This window comes from Pseudorca crassidens, chromosome 17 (genome assembly GCF_039906515.1).
Source record: "Pseudorca crassidens isolate mPseCra1 chromosome 17, mPseCra1.hap1, whole genome shotgun sequence".
Lineage (NCBI taxonomy): Eukaryota > Metazoa > Chordata > Mammalia > Artiodactyla > Delphinidae > Pseudorca > Pseudorca crassidens.
In genome coordinates this window covers 23950419-23965257 of record NC_090312.1, presented here as the reverse complement: position 1 = coordinate 23965257, position 14839 = coordinate 23950419, and positions in this window count along the sequence as shown.

The following is a 14839-nucleotide window of genomic DNA, read 5'->3' as shown; positions in this document are numbered from 1 at the left end:
GCTTTGATGCATTTTGTCTTCTGTAAACTCTGATAATGTCGTCACACTAAAAGTCTATTTTCATCATATATGCAACAACCATATATATATACATATATTTAAAGAGAGACAACATATTATTAGTTTCAGATATCAATTTTATAGTCAAATATTATTACAAGGAATAAATTTCTACTCTTTATCCTTTTGCAATGTAAAAAGAATATATACATTAATTTGGAAAGAAATTTCTAGTCATAGGTTAGAAATATTTAATTTAAGCTTTCTATTAAGTCTCAACAACAAGAGACTTTTCATGAAACCTCCTTGCAATCCATGAGGGTTAGATCTGTGCTTCTTAAGGCTTAAAAGGAACTTGGTCCCTAAATACATTGCTAGTTAAAGTTTCAGGGGTTTTTGTTGCAATCAGGGTATAAACTTTTCAAGTAATAGTAGGGTTTATACCCTTAGTGTGAAAGTTTAACAGGTCTGTTAATAAACTTCCATTTGGATGACCTGAAAACAAGAAGTGGTTTGGGATAATCAGTATGTAATGACTGACTGATGCAAGATACTAAACCAGGTAACTAACACCTAGTGGTCTCATACTATCTGTTTCCTATAGTTGGAAAAGTGTTTCTACAGTCACTTAAAACTTTTCATTTAACAGAGACTTATTTTTGATGAGTAAAATGTCAAGTAATCCGTCATATGTTTTAAAAGTTATACCTATCTATACTCAAATACATATGTACACAAACATGTGGGTATATTCATCAAACATCTTTAAAAAGAAAATAAAACTCTAGTAGTAGTAATTCCCTCAGAGAAAGAAAACTTGGGAACGTGGACAAATGTTTAGGAAGATTTAAAATTTTACTGACTATACTCATCTAACTTGCAAATTCTGTACGCTGTGCATTTATCAAACAAACAGATATAACATTACTATAAATTCAGTCTACTCTTTTCCCCTTGTCTGACCTGGTAGACACTTTCTTCTTGAAAAAAATAAAAGAATTTGAAGCAAGTTTTCCTAATTAAATTTCATCAGAATTATTTGTTCAACTTTTATTTGTTAATCCTCTTGACACTTTAATTATATTGATCGAACTATCTAAAACTAAATATAATATCTTAGTTTAGTGAAACACTTTACATCCTAAAAGCGCAAAGAAATTTCATGCCTATAATCCCATATTTCTTGCTAGCCCATTTAGGGAATGAACCATACCATTTCCTATAAAAGAGTGTAAAACCTGAGAATACTGATAATGACAAGCAGGCTTTAATTGTTTAATTGACTGTGAGAGAGCAGATCACATATATGTATATTCTTCTAATGGTAATACTTATACAGAATGAAGCAAAGTGAAAATTTAAGCAGTTAGAAAATTTTGGTTAGTCAAGATGCACATATAACAAATATTAATGTGTGCAAATCAGTGAATCTTATCCCACCTGTGTCTGCACAGTTTTCTTCAAGAAAAAAAAGTAGTTGCAGAGGTAATAGGAGACTTGAGAATCGTGAGGAGGAATATGGCTGTGAAGTTATGAATGGTTAAGGTACAAACCGAGCTAATCGTGCCTCTGATTTTATGGGATACTTCCATCCTCTGTCCATAGAGCTGGAGGATTTTTTGGCTTTTATTTATTTACTTTTGTTTTTATTTGTCATTTCATCTGTACCCCACTAATACCTTTGAAATATGGTCTTGCATATGCCTGTATCTTTGCAAAATATGTATTTTCTTTAATATGTACATACTTTTGATTTAGATAAATATACTTGCTATAAACTGATTCACTCTCATTTTACACACGTTTTATTAAATTCTATCTATGTTGCTGTACACCAACTAGTTCTTTCTTTCTGTTATCTGAAGAATATTCCACAGTGTGTCACTACCACATTTTATTTGCCCATTCCTCTAATGATGTACACACGGGTTGCTTTCAGTTCTTTGTTAGTATGTATTGTAAAGAATGTTGTCACTCAAACGTCAGGGCTTATGTGAATTCATATATATACCAAGGACTAGAATATAGATTACAGTATATATGAATATTTAGGTTAAATGTATACTAGCATGTTATTGTATTATATGACTTTCTAATTGTTGCCTATCTGATGGCTTTAAAAAGTGTCTAGGTTTTAAATTTGCAATTATCTGGTACTAACGTTGATATAGCTCTTTGTATTAAAATAGCCAATTAGGCTTTCCTTTCTGTGAACTGCTTATCCAAATCCTTTTCCTATTCTCCAATTAGATATCAATGTATTTCTTGTTGATTTACAGGCATTCTTATTTATTCTAGATATTATCATATGTCAAAAATAAGATGCACCATATTCACACATTAAAACGTTTCTGAAATCAAGACACATCTAACATGTATGAAGTTGGCCATTGTTCACATAGACATAACTTTTATATCCAAAGACATTTAAATGAGTGATTTCAATATTTGTAAATTTAGAATTCTCAGTAAACTGTTGTACCATAATTTATTTAGTAGCATTTTTTTCTTTCTTAGCAACATAAACATAAACTAATAATATTTCCAAGAATCAAAGGCATCTTAAAGTTGATAAAACACAGTATTACTTAATGGTTTTAGTTACAGCAAGTTGTTTTTCCCAAAGTTTATCAGTTGTCACTTAACTGATATTTTGTGTCATTATTCAATAGAAGTTCTTAATTTTGAGATAATCAAATTCATATTTCACTATTACATGCTTTTGAAGTCTTCATTAGGTTTCCTTTTGCAAATTCTAGATAGCAGATATTTCTCCTCCTGCACATTCTTCTATTAGTCTGGTAATTTTACCTACTTAATTTTGACACTTAATATAATTTATTCAATTACATTATATGATGCTATAAGGGAGGAAAAGATTTCATCAGCCGTCTTCACGTCCCTCACTGGGTCTGAAAACTAAACTGACAAAGACAGATTAATAGGTGGAAAGCAGACAAATTTTATTTAATATAAGTTTTACACGACACAGATGTCATAAGGAAGCAAAGACCTAAAGAAACAGGTAGACCTAGTACCTTTATGCTTGCTTTGATAGAGTGAACAGTCATGGAGGAATATAATAGGCTTAAGAGTATAAGCTAAGTGTAGTAAACTGGGGGGGGAAGTTAGCAAGGCCTATTTGTTTAGATTCTTCTAGGTGTTCCTTTGTCTTTAGAGATAAGAACACTCCTTTCCTCCAAGAATAGGGAGGCACCTCTCACATGAGTGTCTTATGATCTGTTTCAGGGGAGAAGGGTTGGGGGAAAGTCAGAGTGACCTTCCCACATCTACTGTTTTCTCAACCTCTTTCAGCTTATAGTATTTAATATTCCAAGATGCCATATTTTGGTATGATGTGTCCTGAACCCCATCAATGCAAAGTAGAAGTGAAACTGAGTAACTCAGATTGGGACTTGAAGCGAGCCAAAACCCAGACTGGGACATGAACCCACAGTCTTTTAACTGAGATCACACACCTGGTCTCAGGACTTAATGAAGCTCAGGTTCTTGATGTCTCATGAATTCAGTGAGAGACAAAGTGATAGGTAAGAAGTGGATTTATTTAGAGAGAAACACACTCCACAGACAGAGTGTGGGTCATCTCAGAAGGTGAGAGTGGCCCCAGGGTATGGGGTTGTCAGTTTTTATAGGGTTGGGTAATTTCATAGGCTAATGAGTGGGCAGAATATTCCAGCAATTTTGGGAGAGGGGTGGAGATTTCCAGAAATTAGGCCACTGCCTACTTTTTGACCTTTATGGTTGGCCTTGGAATTGTCACGTGGCCTATGGGTGTGTCATTTAGCTTGCTGATGTGTTACAATTAGCATAGGCTCAAGATATACAGACTGCCAACAAACACATGAAAGAATGCTCAACATCATTAATCATGAGAGAAATGCTAATGAAAACTACAATGAGATTTCATCTCATACCAGTCAGAATGGCCATCATCAAAAAATCTAGAAACAATAAATGTTGGAGAGGATGTGGAGAAAAGGGAACCCTCTTGCACTGTTTGTGGGAATGTAAATTGATACAGCCACTGTGGAGAACAGTATGGAGGTTCCTTAAAAACCTACAAATAGAACTACCATATGACCCAGCAATCCCACTACTGGGCATATACCCAGAGAAAACCATATTTCAAAAAGAATCATGTACCAAAATGTTCCTTGCAGCTCTATTTACAATAGTCTGGAGATGGAAACAACCTAAGTGTCCATCATCAGATGAATGGATAAAGAAGACGTGGTACATATATACAATGGAATATTACTCAGCCATAAAAAGAAATGAAATTGAACTACTTTTAATGAGGTGGATGGACCTAGAGTCTGTCAGACAGAGTGAAGTAAGTCAGAAAGACAAAGACAAATACCGTATGCTAACACATACATATGGAATTTAAGGGGAAACAAATGTCATGAAGAGCCTAGAGGTAAGACAGGAATAAAGACCCAGACCTACTAGAGAATGGACTTGAGGATATGGGGAGGGGGAAGGGTAAGCTGTGACAAAGCGAGAGAGAGGCATTGACATATATACACTACCAATCGTAAGGTAGATAGCTAGTGGGAAGCAGCCACATAGCACAAGGAGATCAGCTTGGTGCTTTGTGACCACCTGGAGGGGTGGGATAGGGAGGGTGGGAGGGAGGGAAATGCAAGAGGGAAGAGATATGGGAACATATGTATATATATATCTGATTCATTTTGTTGTAAAGCAGAAACTAACACACCATTGTAAAGCAATTATACTCCAATAAAGATGTTAAAAAAGAAAAATCTAGAAACAATAAATGCTGGAGAGGGTGTGGAGAAAAGGGAACCCTCTTGCACTGTTGGTGGGAGAGTAAATTGATACAGCCACTATGGAGACCAGTATGGAGGTTCCTTAAAAAACTACAAATAGAACTACCATATGACCCAGCAATCCCACTACTGGGCATATACCCTGAGAAAACCATAATTCAAAAAGAGACATGCACCACAATGTTCATTGCAGCACTCTTTACAATAGCCAGGACATAAAGTGGAGCAAGCAAGAAACATCATGTTGTCTTAAATGACCTTACTGATAAAGGTAGCATCTACATAATTTTTTTAACTTTTTATTTTATATTGGAGTTTAATTGATTAACAATGTGATAGTTTCAGGTGTACAGCAAAGTGTAGTTATACATTTTCCTATTTAGATTGTTATATAATATTGAGCAAGAGTTCCCTGTGCTATACAGCATGTCCTTGTTTATCCATTTTAAATATAGCAGTGTGTACATATCAATCCCAAACTCCCTAACAATCCCTTTCCCCCTGGTAACCATAAGTTCCTTCTCTAAGTCTGTGAGTCTGATTCTGTTTTGTAAATAAGTTCATTTGTATCATTTCTTTTTAGATTCTGCATATAAGTGATGTATACTTCTCTGTCTTAGTGAAGTGTCTTACTTCACTCAGTATGACAATCTCTAGGTCCATCCATGTTGCTGCAAATAGCATTATTTCATTCTTTTTAATGGCTGAGTAATATCCCCTTGTATATATGTACCACATCTTCTTTATCCATTCCTCTGTTGATGGACACTTAGGTTGCTTCCGTGTCTTGGCTATTGTAAACAGTGCTGCAGTGAACATTGTGGTGCATGTCTCTTTTTGCATTATGGTTTTCTCTGGATATATGCCCATAAGTGGGATTGCAGGGTCATATGGTAGCTCTGTTTTTAGTTTTTTTAAGGGACCTCCATACTGTTCTCCATAGTAGCTGTATCAATTTACATTCCCACCAGCAGTGCAAGAGGGTTCCCTTTTCTCCACACCCTCTCCAGCATTTATTGTTTGTAGATTTTTTTTGATGACAGCCATTCTGACGGGTGTGAGGTGTTATCTCAATGTAGTTTTGATTTGCATTTCTCTAATAAGCGATGTTGAACATCTTTTCATGTGCTTCTTGGCCATCTATGTCTTCTTTGGAGAAAGCATCTACGATATTCTGTATGTGATGGCATAACATGCAAGTGGTACAGAAAATAGATCTTCCATATTGAGAATACAGCTGTAAGATATCTTGAGCTCCTTCCTGATGGTTATGCCATTGTAACATGGAAATTTTTGTTAGAGACAGTGTGGATGAGGCTATTATAAAGAGACAATGAAGCATGCAGTTTTCTTAAGCCAGACAAGTAAAGTTCAAGCCCAAAAATTCCACTGCAAGATCTATGATATTGAACAAGTTAATTATTCTCACTGATGCTCTATTCTTGAGTGACCAAATCATCCTGGTTTGCTTGAGATTTTACCTGTTTTAGCACTGAAAATCCCATGTAACAGGAAACCCTTCAGTCCCAGGCAAAAAAGGAAGGAAAGTTGGTTACCCTAATTTCCCCGTTGGCAAAATAGAATATCCTAATAAAATTTTTATGAAGTTGAATCATAAATGAGAAAATATTTGAACATCCCTTAACACACAGTTTGGCACATACAGAGTAAAGTTTACTAATTTCAATCTTAAATTTTGCTGCCTATTTGAATACCTCAACACCTAGCCTAACAATAAAATCAACAAAAGAACAACAATACCAAATGATAATTAATGAGTATTCTTCTCTGTAGTAGAAACTCAGTTGAGGGTTTGAATATTTCATTTTACTTTAATAATTTTCTTATTTTTTCCTATTATAAAAACAGACTTAGTAGTGTCAGTAATTGCCAAAGTTCACATGGTTAGAAAATGGAGAAATAAGGCCCAAACCTTCAAATTGATCTGACTCCCAATTCTTTGCTCTCAAGCAACCTGCTCAATGGCCTTTTTTTTTTTTTTTTTTTTTTACGGTACGCGGGCCTCTCACTGTTGTGGCCTCTGTGGAGCGCAGGCTCAGCGGCCATGGCACACGGGCCCAGCCGCTCCGCGGCATGTGGGATCTTCCCGGACCGGGGCACGAACCCATGTCCCCTGCATCGGCAGGCGGATTCTCAACCATTGTGCCACCATGGAAGCCCTCAATGGCCTTTTTTAACTAAGAGTTATTGAAGCGAAGATCAAATTTCTTAGACTATAATGTCTAAGATGTACTAAAATGTTCTACTTCTGCATTTCATTAAATTACATGCTTCTATTATTTGTCATGTACCTTGCTTGGTGAGCTTGAAAGAGGAGAAAGCAAGATACTGGTACAGAATCATTCCACGGAATATGAGAAGATACAGTGGTTCTTAGAATGTATTATTTATCAATTAAATCCATGTGTCTTAGTTTATATTCCACCAGTAACACTATGAAAGTGAGTTGAGTGTGTTTAGTTTATTTTGATATAATCCTAAGCAAGACCAACATGGAAGAAGGAAAGTGAAACGGGGAAGAGAAGGCAGCCAATAAAGAATGTATTCTCAAGTCCATTATCACAAGTGGGCACCTAGAACCTTGCCATGCTGTGGAACTCAAGGAATCAGTGTAGAATATGTGCCTTAGAGTTATCCAGCCAAAGGTGGGGGAGCTGGAGTATGAATACGATAATTATCTTCAATCACTAGAAGAAGGTATCTCCCAGTAGGCATTTATTCTCCAGTATTTTACTTTCAGAGCAGTCTTCAGCCACCAGAGAGAGCCCTCGGTCAGTTGAAAATAGGTCAAAATGCACTAAAATACACAAACCCAGGAGACGTGACCAAGCACCATGGTAGTCTACTTATCTTTTCTTAATGCTACTTATATTTGGACATATTTAAATCTAACTTGACAAATTAAAGGGATTTTAATATGTCATGCCTTTGTTAAAAGCTGTTTAGTCTTTATTGAATCCCTTTATTTTAGTCTCTAATGGGAGAACTCATATTCTAAAAAACCTGTCTTAAATACAACTTTTTCTATCAACCTTCCTGGATCCTCTGTGAAAAATTATTTACTTTTTCACTTACAGTCTCTTAGCATGTTATTCATAAGTCTTTTCATTTTACCAAAAATTAATAGTATTTATCTATGTTTTAAAACACTCAGAAGTTACCTGCTAATTTTGATTTCTTAAAGAAATTTTCAAAGTACTATTTTTAAAGATTTTGGATTTGCATTTATCTATATATTACCCAGTATTTATATAGTGTTCGATAAAAGTCAACTTGGAAAAAACATAATCATCTTAACCTTTGAAATCACAAATGTTGGCCAAGTATTTTGAACACTGATATATGTTTCTATTCAATAAATAGATAATATAACATTTCCCTAGTTTAAAAATATTTACATGAGATTAATCCCAGAACAGCTTACCCTAATCATATACAGAAAATCATTCACAGAATATATCTGGAAATTAATCCTCAGGTTAATTTTTTGGTGTATTTTTACCTTTGTCTAAGTTGATTTACAAATATTCCCATCCACATGACAGTTTTGGAATTTTCCTTTGAAATTCTTCAGGATAAATATTTTTCAGAGCCTGAGGGAACCCGTGGGAATATGTTTAATATTCTAAGATTATTTTTCCATAACTTTCAACAAGTTTTTGCACAGTATATAAAGGTGAATTATGTAAGTGATTTTTATGCCAACTTTATTCACTAGTGATTTTCTTCAAATCTCAAATGTTGATCAAAGATAAAGAACATCACAATGATTTTCTCCTTCATTAAGCAGATCATTTTCTGCAAATAATCACCAGATTATTTTAAAAGCACTACTATTAAATTACATTAATAGTTGACAAACTATCTTTCTGACTGAAACTTCTTGGCATTTCAGAGTTTATATCTAGAGGTATAATTGCTAGGGGCAGGGGTATGTTTCTAAGTATACCCATGAGAAATAGAACCTAAGATAAAGGAGGACAGAAAGTATCATGTTTTGGTATAATATAATCATCATATAAATGGGTTTGTTTAAAATTAAACATGGTAGAATGTACAGCTAGAAAGACTTTAATTCACTCCAACATTTTCATTTTACAGATAAGAAAACTTGTGCCCTGAGAAGAGTGATTCTTCTAATATTCAAAGGCCAGAAAGAAATAAATTCAGATCCTTCTGGTCTCCTAATTACATGTACTTCATGAAAGGGTAATAGAAAACCTCCCTCCATCCTTTTCTTAAATTCAACCAATTTCTTAATCAGGCACAAGCAGTGACAAATGGCAGTCAAAAGATGGTATAATGGAGGTAACATACTGGTCCAATAACCCACTCTTCTTGCACGGGGAACTGTGAATAAGGGGTGGGAACCATTTCTAGAATGATTGCTGTAGTGCAGTAGCTCTCAAATGTTTCACCTCAGGACTCCTTTAGACTCTTAAAATTACTCGGTATCCCAAAGAGATTTCATCTAAGTAGGTTAAATCCATTGACACTATATTGGAAATTTAAGACTGAGAAATATTTTAAATAATTATTAATTAAAATAAAAGTTAATTATATAAATTATATAAAATAATAACAAACCCATTACTTGTTAAAATAAAGAACATGTTTTTATGAAAAATATCTTTTACAAAACAAAAAATAGTGTTAGGAGTGGTGGCATTGTTTTATATTTCTGCAGATCTCTTTGATATGTAATAGAAGACATCTAGAATGTTATATCTGCTTCTGCTTTCAATCTGTTTCAATATCACATGTCAGATAATATCTGGAAATCTCTATTGTATATTCATAAGAGAACAAGAGTGAAAAAAGGCAAATAACTTAATATTGTGAAAAGAGTTTTGGTCTAATGGATCCTGTGAAAGGGTCTCGGAAATCTTCAGTGGTCCTTGGACTGCACTTTGAGAGCCAAGGAATCCGTATAAATCTTGCCACATAGAAACTGGAGACTAGGGGAATACTATTGTCCATAAACACATACAACAGTACTATAGAAAAAGATGGAGCTCTGGACTAAAAGGAATAATCCACATGCTGAATAATTCTTTTTAAGTCCCGTAAACCTTCTGAAGTTAAACTTCCTCAGAATGGTGATAAAATCAGTATACCGCTTATTTAGAGGTCAAATAATAGAAGTCAAAACTCTTTATAAACTGTAAATTTCCTATAAACGTTTTTTGTGATCACTCACTTTTTTAACCTATCATGAACCTTGTAGCTTCACTGCAACAATTTTTTTATAGCTTTATCTTTGGGAACCTAGTTCCTGTTATTTCCACATGTATGTCATGTAATTACAAATTGTCATTTCCACTTCTACATTCTCTGCAATGTTATACGAAATGACTACAGTAAATCAAATACTAATTTAGCAAGAGAAAGTCTGCTTTCCTTTCCTTGCACTAAGTAATTATTTCTTTCCGTGTTCATAGTATATTTTCAATAAATCTGTATTAACTGGACAATTATATTAAGAAAACAACTTTGGTATTTGCTTTAAACTAATATTGTTAACCTTAGTTTCTTTTCTCTTAAAAGCTCCAGGAATATTTCAGAGTTAGGGAAAATGCCCTGAGAATTCTTCCTACTTTGAAAGCCAAAAGTAAGACTAAATCTGGCCATAAATAATTCAACCACTTCATTAATCAAAAGAGAAGTTTTCCAAAGAACAGAATGGTCCCAGGCTCAAAATATTATTCAGAGATCAAACAACCTGGGGACTGAAAGTGGAACAATGAATTGATGATAAAAGTAGGCCAATAACGAGAGTCATTTAAGCAATTTCAGGACATGTAAGAAGCAGATACAAATTACAAAAAGGAAATGTGAAAGGAGAGAACCATGATAAAATTGCTGAATGTAAATTACTGTGCCAGAAAATATGGCAGGTTTGGAGCTGTAGGCCTTATCTGGATTAGCAAAAAATCTGAATGCATTCATGAGCTAAGCAAAGGTAAAGACTGAAGGAAAGGGTAAAATAATACTTATAGGGCATATATTGTAAAGGATCTAGGGCACAAACAAACAATTTAGCTTTGGAAAGGTATTATTTCACCACCCAATACTGTAAAAAAGAAAAATATAATTAATTCCTTTAATCACAATTAATTTAATGTCTGCATAGCTATAACTAGACTCTTGGAGAAGAGCGATGATCACAACAGGCAAAACTCCTTGACCCTGGGGCTTATATTCTAGTTGTAAAAGCAACTATCAGTCATTCAAAGTAATCATTCAGTCCAATGGATAAGAAGGGAGGGAGAGAGGGAGAGAGGGAGAGAAGGAGGAAGGGAGGGAGGGAGGGAGGGAGGAAGGAAGGAAGGAAGGAAGGAAGGAAGGAAGGGAGGAAGGAAGGAAGGAAAGAAGGAAGGAAGGAAGGAAGGAAGGGAGGAAGGAAGAAAGGAAGGAAAGAAGGGAGGGAGGGAGGAAGGTAGAAAAGCAGCAGAAAGAGAGAGAGAAAGGGAAAGAGGAAGAAGTGATAAGTATGGTAAATATAGGGAATGATAGCCCAACTTTAAATTTTTAAAAGGTTTACTAACAAGAAATTTGAACAAAGACCTGAATGAAGACAAGGGTTACTACATAAAAATCTGAGGGAAGAGAATTCCAGGCAAAGGAAATGACCAGTGCCCAGGCCCTAAGGGGGCATCCTAGCTAATGTGTTACAGCAAAAGCAAGGCAGGCAGTGAGACAGCCTAGGATGAACAAGGGACTGGGACTGTGTAGTGGAGGATGAGGTCAGGGTGGTTAATGAGGGTCTAGTCCTTGAAGGATAAGATTGGCCATTTTAAGATTTTCGGCTTTCATCCTAAGTGAAATGAGTAACTGTTGGAGAGCTTTGAACATAAGTTACATGAGAAGGATTATTTTATCTCTTGTATGCAGAAGAGATTGTAAGAGGTCAAGGATAGAGGCAGGGAGACCAGTTAGGAGACTATTATAATAATGCCAAGTGAGAGAAGATTGTGGCTTGGACCCAGATGGTAGCCATGGAGATGGTCAGAAGTGGTAAGATTCTGGATATATTTTCATTTTAAAGCTCCCAGGATTTACTGAAAGTTTTGATATGAGGCATGAAAGAAATAGAGGAGTCAGGAATAAATCATGAGCCTGAGGAAACTTGTAAAGAGAAGGAAGGAAAAATGGAATTAGTTCAAGTGAGATGAACTTACACTTAGTAGTAAAACATCTTTGAGGTCATGTTCCAAGGCAAAGAGTGTCAGACAATTTTAAGACAGCAAAATGTTTGAAACAGCTACCATAAAAAAACTTGATATGGAAATGGAATAAAAGTTTCCCCACTACTTTCTGAACTCTTTCAACTTCCTCACCAGTTTAGAGAGCACAAGGACATTGAAGAGTCCCTTGACTGAAAGCTCAGAATTACTTCTCACACCACAGCTCTGGCAGCCAGTACATCCAATCCTTCCCTGCCACTCACTACTTCATGAAACTCATATGAGGCTACTTCTCTTCACTGACATAAATTAAACTCTGGATTTCTGGCTTCTGCCTTCTGCTTCAAAACAGAAGCCACTTTCTGATAGAGTATAATTGCTTTTAAAATGTTATGTATCCTGTTCCAGAAATGCCTTAAGAAGTCTAGGGAATAAAATGTTTGAGAAAACCCATTGACTCATACAAAATGGTTAATAATTGCTGATCAAATACATTATTAGTATTAATTTATCTCTTTGTTATTGGATATGAATTTGTGGTTAGACTGTGTTTTACAAGGTATTTTAGCCTCCCAAAGTATGAGATAGGAATATATACAGTCATATATACAGTCATTTTGTATGAACTTTATGGGGAATTTGGTCATAGTTACTACTATTCATGTAGCTGAATCACCTTATTTTATCATGGGATACAAGACTCAGCATGCCAAAATGTGTGATAGGAACAAAGGAGACACAGTAAGAGAAAAAAAAAGTTTTTGTCTTTGCAAGCCATGGACAATTTCATGACTCAGCAATGTGACATCTCTTAATTTTCTAATTTGTAGACAGGAAGAAAAACAGGAAAGAAAGAAGAACATTATATATTTTAATTGAAATTTAATGTAAAGAGATAAAGGAATTGTCTCTTCCAGTTTTTAGACTAAATTTCTAAACATGAATCTCCTGTATCTAATTATCGACTTCAAAATTAAAACACATCTTCAGTAATATTTAAGACTTGTCTATATTCATTGATTATTCAGAATTCAGTACATGGATTTTAAAAATTATGAATTTTGGGCTTCCCTGGTGGCGCAGTGGTTGAGAGTCGGCCTGCTGATGCAGGGGACGGTCCAGGAAGATCCCACATGCCGCGGAGCGGCTGGGCCCGTGAGCCATGGCCGCTGAGCCTGTGCGTCCGGAGCCTGCGCTCCACAACGGGAGAGGCCACAACAGTGAGAGGCCCTAGTACAGGAAAAAAAAAAAAAAAAAATTATGAATTTTAATTCTGAAAGAATCTTTGGAGATAACTTCTTGATTTTGCTTATGTGATTTATTTAGTCATCTGTTCATTTAATAACAAAAAAGTTGAGCATGTATTTATATGTCATTCACCGTGTGAGGTACTTGGAATAAATGTGAATATGATAGATGCAAGCTCTTCCCTAAGAGAGTTTTAGATCTGGTAGAAGAAGCAATCAATTAGAACCATAACAAGACATAGAACTATAGAATGTGGAAGGTTTAGGTAACCTGAAAATGGCCTGAATCATCAAGGAAGGTTTTTAAGAGGAAGAGTCATTCAAAGTGAAACCTAGAGAATGTTGGAAGGGAGTTGGCAAGGAAGGAAGGAAGGGAGTTGGCAAAGATTAGCAAAAATTAGCTGGAGAAATAAGTAGAAAGTAGTTCATAAAGACAATTTTAACCTAAATGAAAGATTTGAAATCTGTGGAGGCAAAGAAAACCATTTAAACATTTTAAGCAGATTAAGTCCATTCCTTTTTTAAAAAGAGTTTATTTCTATTTGTTTTAAAGTTGTGATCTTTTTAACACATAATGTTAAATGTATGTGCTTTGGAGTTTTCTTTTTAAGAAACTTTTCCTCTCTTCACAATGCCTTTTAATAAACCACTAGAGATTAAATTCAGGGTCATTTGTTCTCTTTCCCAATCACATTCCTAGCCCTTCTTTCCCCTCCAGAGGAGACAGTTTTGGGGATGTATGTGTATATTATTTTCACCTATGTTTTTATGCATTTATTTCACATGTATGTACCATTAATAATATTTAGTATTATTTTGGAGTTAAAATCTTCAGATAAATGGTATCTCCATGTATATATGAAATTGTCTTTTTTCTTCTTAATATATTATTTCTAAATTAATTTTTATTGTATTGATATAATTTGTATAATTTCTATCATCTTTTATATTTTCAATATACTATGAATTTTATTTGCATTGTTTTCAAATTTCTTGCCTTTTATTAGATTGATGAAGCATTCTTTAGTCCCTTTCTTTTTCTTACTGCTTTGGAAATGTCACATTCATTTGCTTTTTTTTGGTTCCCTTATATTTATAATATGCATATTTAATAGAGTTTAAAGTTAATCAGTACAGTCAGTCCTTTGTATCCATGGATGAGAAACCACTGAGTATGGAACCCACAGATGTAGAGGACCAATTGTACTACCGTATTTGATATAAAAGACTTGAGAATCCACAGACTTTGGTACCTATAGGAGTCCTGAAACCAATTCCCCCAGGTATACCAGATACCGAGGGATGGTGATATATTTGCCCTCTTTCAGAATCCAGAATGGCATTGTAGTATGTTGGCTTTGAGCTCCTCTCCTCCCTCTTTCTCGGTTTATTTTATTTTTACCTTGATGTTAAAGCCCTAGAATAAGTATTCTTTTAGAATTCCTGTATGTGCATATTTTGATTTCGCAACATTTGCATTTCTTTGCTCTTCTTGATTAAATTTGTTACTTGCTTTATCAGTTCATTCTGCTGGTCATTCAGTCTATTCACATTTAATCTTGATTAAATT